This window comes from Eptatretus burgeri, chromosome 1, assembly GCF_056783735.1.
Source record: "Eptatretus burgeri isolate ZD-2024b chromosome 1, Ebu_testis_v1, whole genome shotgun sequence".
Lineage (NCBI taxonomy): Eukaryota > Metazoa > Chordata > Myxini > Myxiniformes > Myxinidae > Eptatretus > Eptatretus burgeri.
This window is the reverse complement of record NC_140961.1, coordinates 64,049,340-64,061,839: the sequence shown is the minus strand read 5'-3', so window position 1 is coordinate 64,061,839 and position 12,500 is coordinate 64,049,340.

The following is a 12,500-nucleotide window of genomic DNA, read 5'->3' as shown; positions in this document are numbered from 1 at the left end:
GGGAAAGGGGCCCCCTTGTCGCACTATCTCAGCGAGGGGGGAAACAGGAGGGGGTTGTTGATGCTCGGGGGGGAGGAGGATATCACCCTGTCTCGGGTCCCGCGACGAGCGTCTCCACCTCGACCTCGGTCGCGCCGCCGGCCTCTCCCTCTGCAGCTCCCCGACTCCGACGCAGGCACCCCCTCGATCGCCTTCGCCGCCGCCACCTCTCCACAGCTCCGTCCTCTTCACTCTGACTACTACCACTTCTTCCCAGCTCCACCGACAACTCCCAACCGCGAACTCGAACTCTTGACTTCTCCCCTCCGAACTGAACTGTTTGGCGAGCGCGGCCGTTTATATCCCCCGTGGCCTCGCTCCCCCACCTTTGTCCCTTTACCTCCGACCCTTCACCTCTAACTGGCTCCCCATTGGACCGAGGAAAAGTGGGCGTGAATGCTTTTTGATCCATGAATTTGCATATAGCGACCTCACTCCAACGCCCTGGAGGCGGGGCCAAATCGCCCCACGCTCTCCGATAGGACGGAACAGAAGTGGGCGTGAGTCGTTTTTGATCCGTTTTTCTCGGAAAGTCTGTGATGTTTCTGAACACGCTGCTCGGTGCGCGCCCTGCACGAGTCCAGTATCGATGCCCACAAGTGGCGCAAGAATGGTGGTGATGCGATGGTGGCGAGTTGTGACGGTAAAGGTCGTGGCTGTTGTTGTGAAGCGGCGTTGTGGTTGGTGGTTGTTGTTGTGAAGCGGCATTGTGGTTGGTGGTTGTTGTGAAGCGGCGTTGTGGTTGGTGGTTGTAGTAATGGCGGCTGGTCCAAAATAAAGATAGTAAAGAAAAACAGCTATCTAAAAGGGTTGCAGCCCGCATGAATGACATTTATTCCCTCTAAACAACGGGTTTGGGCCTAACTACACATATACTTACAGAGATATCTCACCTAAGGGACCTGAATGGTGGTTTGTGAATTTCGTCAACCACAACACTACCCCCTCCCCTTTTTACAGACTCGTCCCGAGTCGTCAAATTTTCGTGTGCCATCATGTGTAGTTTTCCCCTAGTACATTTTACCTACGGATCCCTGAGTGCGACATTCATGGTATTCGTCTCCCCAAAATAAATAACCTGAGGGCTGAGTAACTAACGAAACAAACTCACTCACATGGATGACTTAAATAAAATTGCCGGCGCTAGGACAGACATGCCGGGGGCGCACTCATATTTACAGTACATCTTAACCTTAACTTACAAATTTTACACTAAACCATGGCCCAGGATCAATGAACTCTGCAAAAAGAAAGCAGTTTGCAGGGAGCCAGGCTGCTCGCATGCAGTCTCTGGCTCAAACAATGCAGGTGACGGGGAACGTGGCCGGCTGCTCACATGCAGTCCAAGGCCTTCCCTTTTGAACTGAACGCAGTGAACCACAACGGTGCATGGGATGCACAAACGTAGTCTCCGTGCCAGCTCAAGTGGCACACGCAATGAACACAACGAATGGATGGATGAATGGTTTGAAATGAACGCAAACACGGTGCATGGGCCGCCACTGCAGGCCCGTGTTGTGGCTGCCAACAGGGCAGTTCTTGCAGCTTGCAAACTGTTGCTTTCTGATCCTGGCGCACATGGCAATGAACAGCAGGGGGGGGCAGAGCAAAATTGAACGGCGGCTGGTGAACAGGGGCAGTGGGCATGGCATGGCAAAGGCGAGCAGGCAACACAGCCTGCAGAATAAGGCCGCTGCAGGCAAACACAGCCGGCAGATGAACTGGCCGGCACAGGCCTTGAAGAAAAACAGCCAGCCGGCAGATGAAGTGAGCCGGCACAGGCCTTGCAGCAACACAGCCAGCAGATGAAGTGGCCGGCACAGGCCTTGAAGCAAAACACGGCCAGCCGATGGCACAGGCCTTGCAGAAAAACAACAGCTGCCGATGAAGTGGGCCGGCCTTTGCCTTGCAGCGACGCAACCAGCAGATGAAGCTGGCCAGCCTTTGCCGTTCAGTGGAGGTTGGTGGAGGGAGTGCGGTGGTGCTGGCCACTCGGAAGGCGGGCTCGGACCTTACCTACGGTCTCCCTCCCAACCTATCGCCTTTGCCTGTCACTGTCTATACCCACTCCCTTAATTTGTCAAACCCCAATTTAGCCCAAACTTTTTATTTTTTATTTTTACTTCCCCACTATAAATCGTCCCCTAACCCCCTTTATCGTCTTTGTTCGGCTAACCTATCCTGTCACCTAGCCTCCTCCCAACCCCTACGTTCCCTTCCCGGAGGGGAACAAGGGAGAGCTGGCGTCCTGTGTCGAGGCCCAACGAAGCCTCAGAATGGCCTCCCCAGACTTCAGCGATCTAACCCAAAGTGGGTCCAGTGGCCCACAACGAGAGCGAGGGGATGGATGGTGCGGAGGGGTACACTTCCTATCTACCCCAACCATTTAACTGTTAAACTACCCCGGGGCTTTCAACAAGCGCCTCTCGCTTAAACTATTGGTTCTAACAACCCAGATTCCCGTCGCCTGTGTTGGTGTCCTCACAATTTCGGGCCTCGCCCCCCAATTTTCTCTCCGTGCCCTCACACGGTCTCATGGCTGGGACACGTGGCCCCCTTTGGCAGGCACGACCCTCTGCCGAATCTCCCGCTATGGCACCCCCGGGCACTACACTGCCTCCGAGCCTACCAGCTCCCTAACACCGGGGAGTGCCCCCATGGCACCTCCCTGAAACGCACACGTGGCAGGCTGGCTTCCCAGGCCCCTTTCCGAGGGTCACCCGTGCCCACAACACTGCCCACGCGGCTAATGGCGCCCCGGGCCCCCGCACCAAGCAGGCGCACCTGTGCCCACTACGCTATCCCGGCCCCCCATGGGCCCTTGGCCTACCACGGCCGACTAGCCTGGTGCCCGGGGTACCCACTCAGCGATACTCACCTTTAGCAGCCACGCTCCCAAGCCCGTCAACAGGGCTCCTGCACCCCTCCAAATGGGTTTCGAGCCTACATTCCCACCAACAGCAAAACGACCTCCATTTTTGTTAATTTGACTAACCCAGCTAACTCACTCTACACTGACCCCGGGGGTCCCTTGGGCGGGAGTCACTCCTCCCCCCAATCACTCATCGCACCATGCAGTCCCCATTCGCTCCATACACACAGACCCGCTGGCCTCACTCACTCACCATGCACATGCTTCACAACTCACCAACTCTTCAACACACACACCGCTGAACTCTGCCATCCTTCTAACTACCTCCCCTAACTAACTCGTGCTCCCACGTCGTCCCTTAAACTACAGCACGTTCCTTTTAACACTGCGTAGCTAAACTACGTCCCCTCTACACATTCACAAGTCTGTCACTGTCTCCAAATCTCTAAAATAACTTTCATTTCACAACCGAAAGCTCATCTAAATCCCTCTAACTAATCCATTCAACGGGCCCCATGAGGACTTACCCCTGCCCCATGGAGCCGGTCTGGCTATGCTAACCCTTCCCCCTAACTAGTTTCCATCCTGTGCCCAGGTCAAGGGGGTCTTCCACCCCTTGCCTAGGAATCCTGTGCACCCGAAAGTGAGGCTTGCTTTTTTTTCTTTTCCATGCGCATTACCAGCGCGGCAACTCACAGCTCGCGCACTTTGCCCCTGCCCGTGACGTCATGCAGCTGCACGTGTACCTCGTCCCTCCTTGGACGGTACCATCCGGCAGGGATACCCCTCCTGCCGGATTCCAACCCCGCGTGCAGCCATGACGTCACCGTGCGCATAAAAAAACACAAGCCCCACGTCTCGAGGGGTTCCCCACGCGAACACATGTGCTTTGCCCGTTGGAGCTTAACACACACGATCGCGTGGAGAACCCGTCCGGTCCAAATCCATAATCCTGCCTAAACTCTGTCCGTCCACGGGATCGGCAAATCCACCGCGTGCGTTTCCGGACCAGGACTTCACTCTCGCAAGCGAGCACGTGGGGGCCTCGTGCGTTGCACAGCATGGACCTCGTGCTCGCGGCTGGGTGAACCCGGCACGGTCCCCGAAACAACTACAGCCGCTACCCGGCTTTCTTTCCTCACATGTCGCCGTCGTCGCCATTCGACACACGCACTCCCGCGTGTTACGACGCTAACACACCTCACCATTAAACTCACACCGGGAGACGCGGCTGCATGTTCACACATGCCCACCGACATCTGCCTTACATACCGCTCTCTCACACACACGGTCTCCCTTGCACTCGGCCGTTCACTCACGCATGCCATTACCCTTGCACACGTGGCTCCCCTCACTCGCGGCCTTTCACTCACTCGTGGTGCCTCATCCACACACCGTGCCTCACTCACACACGCGGGGCACTCACCCGCGGTGCCTCATCCACACACGGCGTGCTGGGAAGCACACACTCCGGCACACTCGCCACCACACCACTCACACACGGGGTCGCTTCCACACACGGGGACGCACTCACACCTTGCACCACACACACAGGGACAACCACACTGGGGATTCGTGTCCCCACAAGGGTCTCCGGGGCCTCTATACCCCCCAAGCTCTCCGTGCACCCGTCCACAGCACTCGTCCCCTCAACCTCGCAAAGCACGACCGAACTCACCTGGTCGTGACTCGCCTCAAGGTGGCATACTCCCTCCCCTCGTTCCTGGAGGAGGCTATCCCGCTGCTCAGACCGGGTCCCTGCACGGTCCGCGAGCTCACCCCCATTGTCCTCCACTACCTCCGTGTGTGTGTGTGCGTCTCTATCCCCGTCTTCATCGTGTAGTCTTCCCTCTATCGTTCCCTTCCCGGCTACCATCACTTTTTCTGTCACGACCCTCGCCCAACACGCCCCCCGAATTATTTTGTCACCCGCCTCCACCACGGGCCCGACAGCCGTTGCACCCCCTTCCAGCTCGTTCGCTCCCACACGTGGAGTCGCCGTTTTTAGCTCCTTGGTCACTGCCTTCATGCCCGCCTGCAGGCGTCGGCCCATGTTCTGCGTCTCACCCCGCAGCTTTTTAGTTTCTTCCTTCATTTGCTTGTTCATTCCATTCATTTGCTTGTTCATTTGCTGTGTATTCGCATCCATCTTTTCGTTCATTCCTTTTATTTCGTTTTTCATTTCGTTTGTGTTTGTATCCATCTTTTCGTTCATGCTTTTTATTTCATCCATTTTTTGTGTATTCGCATCCATCCTTGCTGTCATTGCCGCCAGCATGGCGCATAGCTGGGCCATGTCGGGTGCGCTTGGGTGAGCCGTTACGGCAAGGATCGGGGGGTTTTGGTGGAGAGGGGGAGGGGAGGTGTCATACACCGCGGCCGCTGCCGCACCTATTTCGGGCTCTGGGTTCAGTTGGGCGAGTTCGTTTTCCTGTACAACCAACATTTCCTGCACGGGGATTTCAACCTGAGCCATGGATTCTACACATTCTACATCCATTTCTAATACCCCCGGCTCCCGCTCGCCTTGAGATGCCATCTTATTTCTCGTGAAGGGTTAATTTAGCTCGCTCGTAATTTGGAGGGAATCGGGGGTCACTTCTCTCACCCCTGGACCGATTCCCGTGAATTTAGCTGCAGACAGGAGAGCCCGTTTTCCCGTTCTCCGATACCAGTGCCGCGAGGAGGGCGATGGGTTTATATCGCACGACCTGACACCAGTGTTGCGGATTCGCGCCCGCCGGCGTGCGGACGGCCACGTAACTCGAATCGCGGCACGTCGCCCACCGGACGGACAATCCAGTCGTGACCCTCTCGGACTAACGCCGGGAACTAGTCACGGGTGGACCTTTCGGTCTCACCACGATCGTGCCAATCGGCCCCCGCGTGGGATAGGGTTGCTCGCCAAATTCGACCTACCTAAGTACCCACACGGAGGGTAGACCGGGCGATCGCACCTCGCCGCAGGTCGACTTCGGACACGGGCCACTTTAAGCGACCCGTTCCGTACTATCGGGATAACCGAGCGGTGTTATTCGTCGGCCTCGACGGTTCGATTAATTATCGGGCGTTTTAGCCCACGACCAACCCTTTACGTGAAGCAAGATGGAGATTCAATGAAAGAAAAGACGAAGCGAAGCGGGAAAACAGTTCAACATAACTCACATTTATTTCGCGATGAACGGGAAGCACACATATACAATTACACCAAAAGCACATGTAAAAGGAGAAGAAACACAATATTACACAAAAAGCAAATATAAAAGAGAAACACAATGCAGAGCTATCCGACTACCGAGCACACGGCAACACTTATACAATTTTACTTCACAGATGGTGCCGACAACACAGATACCCAAAGCAAAAGAAAAAGAACCACCCTCCAGGATGAGGGGGGTAGGCGGGCCTGGGGCCGAGACCCTGTCGGGCCTACCCGTCTGATGAGACGCAAAGCGGCGGTGGCGCCTCAACTCCGCGGGCCTCGCGGACAGTGTCTGGTAGGGGGTGGGAAAGGGGCCCCCTTGTCGCACTATCTCAGCGCGGGGGGAAACAGGAGGGGGTTGTTGATGCTCGGGGGGAGGAGGATATCACCCTGTCTCGGGTCCCGCGACGAGCGTCTCCACCTCGACCTCGGTCGCGCCGCCGGCCTCTCCCTCCGCAGCTCCCCGACTCCGACGCGAGCACCCCCTCGATCGCCTTCGCCGCCGCCACCTCTCCACAGCTCCGTCCTCTTCAATCTGACTACTACCACTTCTTCCCAGCTCCACCGACAACTCCCAACCGCGAACTCGAACTCTTGACTTCTCCCCTCCGAACTGAACTGTTTGGCGAGCGCGGCCGTTTATATCCCCCATGGCCTCGCTCCCCCACCTTTGACCCTTTACCTCCGACCCTTCACCTCTAACTGGCTCCACATTGGACCGAGGAAAAGTGGGCGTGAATGCTTTTTGATCCATGAATTTGCATATAGCGACCTCACTCCAACGCCCTGGAGGCGGGGCCAAATCGCCCCACGCTCTCCGATAGGACAGAACAGAAGTGGGCGTAAGTCGTTTTTGATCCGTTTTTCTCGGAAAGTCTGTGATGTTTCTGAACACGCTGCTCGGTGCGCGCCCTGCACGAGTCCAGTATCGATGCCCACAAGTGGCGCAAGAATGGTGGTGATGCGATGGTGGCGAGTTGTGACGGTAAAGGTCGTGGCTGTTGTTGTGAAGCGGCGTTGTGGTTGGTGGTTGTTGTTGTGAAGCGGCATTGTGGTTGGTGGTTGTTGTGAAGCGGCGTTGTGGTTGGTGGTTGTAGTAATGGCGGCTGGTCCAAAATAAAGATAGTAAAGAAAAACGGCTATCTAAAAGGGTCGCAGCCCGCATGAATGACATTTATTCCCTCTAAACAACGGGTTTGGGCCTAACTACACATATACTTACAGAGATATCTCACCTAAGGGACCTGAATGGTGGTTTGTGAATTTCGTCAACCACAACACTACCCCCTCCCCTTTTTACAGACTCGTCCCGAGTCGTCAAATTTTCGTGTGCCATCATGTGTAGTTTTCCCCTAGTACATTTTACCTACGGATCCCTGAGTGCGACATTCATGGTATTCGTCTCCCCAAAATAAATAACCTGAGGGCTGAGTAACTACCGAAACAAACTCACTCACATGGATGACTTAAATAAAATTGCCGGCGCTAGGACAGACATGCCGGGGGCGCACTCATATTTACAGTACATCTTAACCTTAACTTACAAATTTTACACTAAACCATGGCCCAGGATCAATGAACTCTGCAAAAAGAAAGCAGTTTGCAGGGAGCCAGGCTGCTCGCATGCAGTCTCTGGCTCAAACAATGCAGGTGACGGGGAACGTGGCCGGCTGCTCACATGCAGTCCAAGGCCTTCCCTTTTGAACTGAACGCAGTGAACCACAACGGTGCATGGGATGCACAAACGTAGTCTCCGTGCCAGCTCAAGTGGCACACGCAATGAACACAACGAATGGATGGATGAATGGTTTGAAATGAACGCAAACACGGTGCATGGGCCGCCACTGCAGGCCCGTGTTGTGGCTGCCAACAGGGCAGTTCTTGCAGCTTGCAAACTGTTGCTTTCTGATCCTGGCGCACATGGCAATGAACAGGGGGGGGGGGCAGAGCAAAATTGAACGGCGGCTGGTGAACAGGGGCAGTGGGCATGGCATGGCAAAGGCGAGCAGGCAACACAGCCTGCAGAATAAGGCCGCTGCAGGCAAACACAGCCGGCAGATGAACTGGCCGGCACAGGCCTTGAAGAAAAACAGCCAGCCGGCAGATGAAGTGAGCCGGCACAGGCCTTGCAGCAACACAGCCAGCAGATGAAGTGGCCGGCACAGGCCTTGAAGCAAAACACGGCCAGCCGATGGCACAGGCCTTGCAGAAAAACAACAGCTGCCGATGAAGTGGGCCGGCCTTTGCCTTGCAGCGACGCAACCAGCAGATGAAGCTGGCCAGCCTTTGCCGTTCAGTGGAGGTTGGTGGAGGGAGTGCGGTGGTGCTGGCCACTCGGAAGGCGGGCTCGGACCTTACCTACGGTCTCCCTCCCAACCTATCGCCTTTGCCTGTCACTGTCTATACCCACTCCCTTAATTTGTCAAACCCCAATTTAGCCCAAACTTTTTATTTTTTATTTTTACTTCCCCACTATAAATCGTCCCCTAACCCCCTTTATCGTCTTTGTTCGGCTAACCTATCCTGTCACCTAGCCTCCTCCCAACCCCTACGTTCCCTTCCCGGAGGGGAACAAGGGAGAGCTGGCGTCCTGTGTCGAGGCCCAACGAAGCCTCAGAATGGCCTCCCCAGACTTCAGCGATCTAACCCAAAGTGGGTCCAGTGGCCCACAACGAGAGCGAGGGGATGGATGGTGCGGAGGGGTACACTTCCTATCTACCCCAACCATTTAACTGTTAAACTACCCCGGGGCTTTCAACAAGCGCCTCTCGCTTAAACTATTGGTTCTAACAACCCAGATTCCCGTCGCCTGTGTTGGTGTCCTCACAATTTCGGGCCTCGCCCCCCAATTTTCTCTCCGTGCCCTCACACGGTCTCATGGCTGGGACACGTGGCCCCCTTTGGCAGGCACGACCCTCTGCCGAATCTCCCGCTATGGCACCCCCGGGCACTACACTGCCTCCGAGCCTACCAGCTCCCTAACACCGGGGAGTGCCCCCCATGGCACCTCCCCTGAAACGCACACGTGGCAGGCTGGCTTCCCAGGCCCCTTTCCGAGGGTCACCCGTGCCCACAACACTGCCCACGCGGCTAATGGCGCCCCGGGCCCCCGCACCAAGCAGGCGCACCTGTGCCCACTACGCTATCCCGGCCCCCCATGGGCCCTTGGCCTACCACGGCCGACTAGCCTGGTGCCCGGGGTACCCACTCAGCGATACTCACCTTTAGCAGCCACGCTCCCAAGCCCGTCAACAGGGCTCCTGCACCCCTCCAAATGGGTTTCGAGCCTACATTCCCACCAACAGCAAAACGACCTCCATTTTTGTTAATTTGACTAACCCAGCTAACTCACTCTACACTGACCCCGGGGGTCCCTTGGGCGGGAGTCACTCCTCCCCCCAATCACTCATCGCACCATGCAGTCCCCATTCGCTCCATACACACAGACCCGCTGGCCTCACTCACTCACCATGCACATGCTTCACAACTCACCAACTCTTCAACACACACACCGCTGAACTCTGCCATCCTTCTAACTACCTCCCCTAACTAACTCGTGCTCCCACGTCGTCCCTTAAACTACAGCACGTTCCTTTTAACACTGCGTAGCTAAACTACGTCCCCTCTACACATTCACAAGTCTGTCACTGTCTCCAAATCTCTAAAATAACTTTCATTTCACAACCGAAAGCTCATCTAAATCCCTCTAACTAATCCATTCAACGGGCCCCATGAGGACTTACCCCTGCCCCATGGAGCCGGTCTGGCTATGCTAACCCTTCCCCCTAACTAGTTTCCATCCTGTGCCCAGGTCAAGGGGGTCTTCCACCCCTTGCCTAGGAATCCTGTGCACCCGAAAGTGAGGCTTGCTTTTTTTTCTTTTCCATGCGCATTACCAGCGCGGCAACTCACAGCTCGCGCACTTTGCCCCTGCCCGTGACGTCATGCAGCTGCACGTGTACCTCGTCCCTCCTTGGACGGTACCATCCGGCAGGGATACCCCTCCTGCCGGATTCCAACCCCGCGTGCAGCCATGACGTCACCGTGCGCATAAAAAAACACAAGCCCCACGTCTCGAGGGGTTCCCCACGCGAACACATGTGCTTTGCCCGTTGGAGCTTAACACACACGATCGCGTGGAGAACCCGTCCGGTCCAAATCCATAATCCTGCCTAAACTCTGTCCGTCCACGGGATCGGCAAATCCACCGCGTGCGTTTCCGGACCAGGACTTCACTCTCGCAAGCGAGCACGTGGGGGCCTCGTGCGTTGCACAGCATGGACCTCGTGCTCGCGGCTGGGTGAACCCGGCACGGTCCCCGAAACAACTACAGCCGCTACCCGGCTTTCTTTCCTCACATGTCGCCGTCGTCGCCATTCGACACACGCACTCCCGCGTGTTACGACGCTAACACACCTCACCATTAAACTCACACCGGGAGACGCGGCTGCATGTTCACACATGCCCACCGACATCTCCCTTACATACCGCTCTCTCACACACACGGTCTCCCTTGCACTCGGCCGTTCACTCACGCATGCCATTACCCTTGCACACGTGGCTCCCCTCACTCGCGGCCTTTCACTCACTCGTGGTGCCTCATCCACACACCGTGCCTCACTCACACACGCGGGGGCACTCACCCGCGGTGCCTCATCCACACACGGCGTGCTGGGAAGCACACACTCCGGCACACTCGCCACCACACCACTCACACACGGGGTCGCTTCCACACACGGGGACGCACTCACACCTTGCACCACACACACAGGGACAACCACACTGGGGATTCGTGTCCCCACAAGGGTCTCCGGGGCCTCTATACCCCCCAAGCTCTCCGTGCACCCGTCCACAGCACTCGTCCCCTCAACCTCGCAAAGCACGACCGAACTCACCTGGTCGTGACTCGCCTCAAGGTGGCATACTCCCTCCCCTCGTTCCTGGAGGAGGCTATCCCGCTGCTCAGACCGGGTCCCTGCACGGTCCGCGAGCTCACCCCCATTGTCCTCCACTACCTCCGTGTGTGTGTGTGCGTCTCTATCCCCGTCTTCATCGTGTAGTCTTCCCTCTATCGTTCCCTTCCCGGCTACCATCACTTTTTCTGTCACGACTCTCGCCCAACACGCCCCCCGAATTATTTTGTCACCCGCCTCCACCGCGGGCCCGACAGCCGTTGCACCCCCTTCCAGCTCGTTCGCTCCTACACGTGGAGTCGCCATTTTAAGCTCCCTGCTAACGGCCTTCATGCCCGCCTGCAGGCATCGGCCCATGTTCTGCGTCTCACCCCGCAGCTTTTTCGTTTCTTCCTTCATTTGCTTGTTCATTCCATTCATTTGCTTGTTCATTTGCTGTGTATTCGCATCCATCTTTTCGTTCATTCCTTTTATTTCGTTTTTCATTTCGTTTGTGTTTGTATCCATCTTTTCGTTCATGCTTTTTATTTCATCCATTTTTTGTGTATTCGCATCCATCCTTGCTGTCATTGCCGCCAGCATGGCGCATAGCTGGGCCATGTCGGGTGCGCTTGGGTGAGCCGTTACGGCAAGGATCGGGGGGTTTTGGTGGAGAGGGGGAGGGGAGGTGTCATACACCGCGGCCGCTGCCGCACCTATTTCGGGCTCTGGGTTCAGTTGGGCGAGTTCGTTTTCCTGTACAACCAACATTTCCTGCACGGGGATTTCATCCTGAGCCATGGATTCTACACATTCTACATCCATTTCTAATACCCCCGGCTCCCGCTCGCCTTGAGATGCCATCTTATTTCTCGTGAAGGGTTAATTTAGCTCGCTCGTAATTTGGAGGGAATCGGGGGTCACTTCTCTCACCCCTGGACCGATTCCCGTGAATTTAGCTGCAGACAGGAGAGCCCGTTTTCCCGTTCTCCGATACCAGTGCCGCGAGGAGGGCGATGGGTTTATATCGCACGACCTGACACCAGTGTTGCGGATTCGCGCCCGCCGGCGTGCGGACGGCCACGTAACTCGAATCGCGGCACGTCGCCCACCGGACGGACAATCCAGTCGTGACCCTCTCGGACTAACGCCGGGAACTAGTCACGGGTGGACCTTTCGGTCTCACCACGATCGTGCCAATCGGCCCCCGCGTGGGATAGGGTTGCTCGCCAAATTCGACCTACCTAAGTACCCACACGGAGGGTAGACCGGGCGATCGCACCTCGCCGCAGGTCGACTTCGGACACGGGCCACTTTAAGCGACCCGTTCCGTACTATCGGGATAACCGAGCGGTGTTATTCGTCGGCCTCGACGGTTCGATTAATTATCGGGCGTTTTAGCCCACGACCAACCCTTTACGTGAAGCAAGATGGAGATTCAATGAAAGAAAAGACGAAGCGAAGCGGGAAAACAGTTCAACATAACTCACATTTA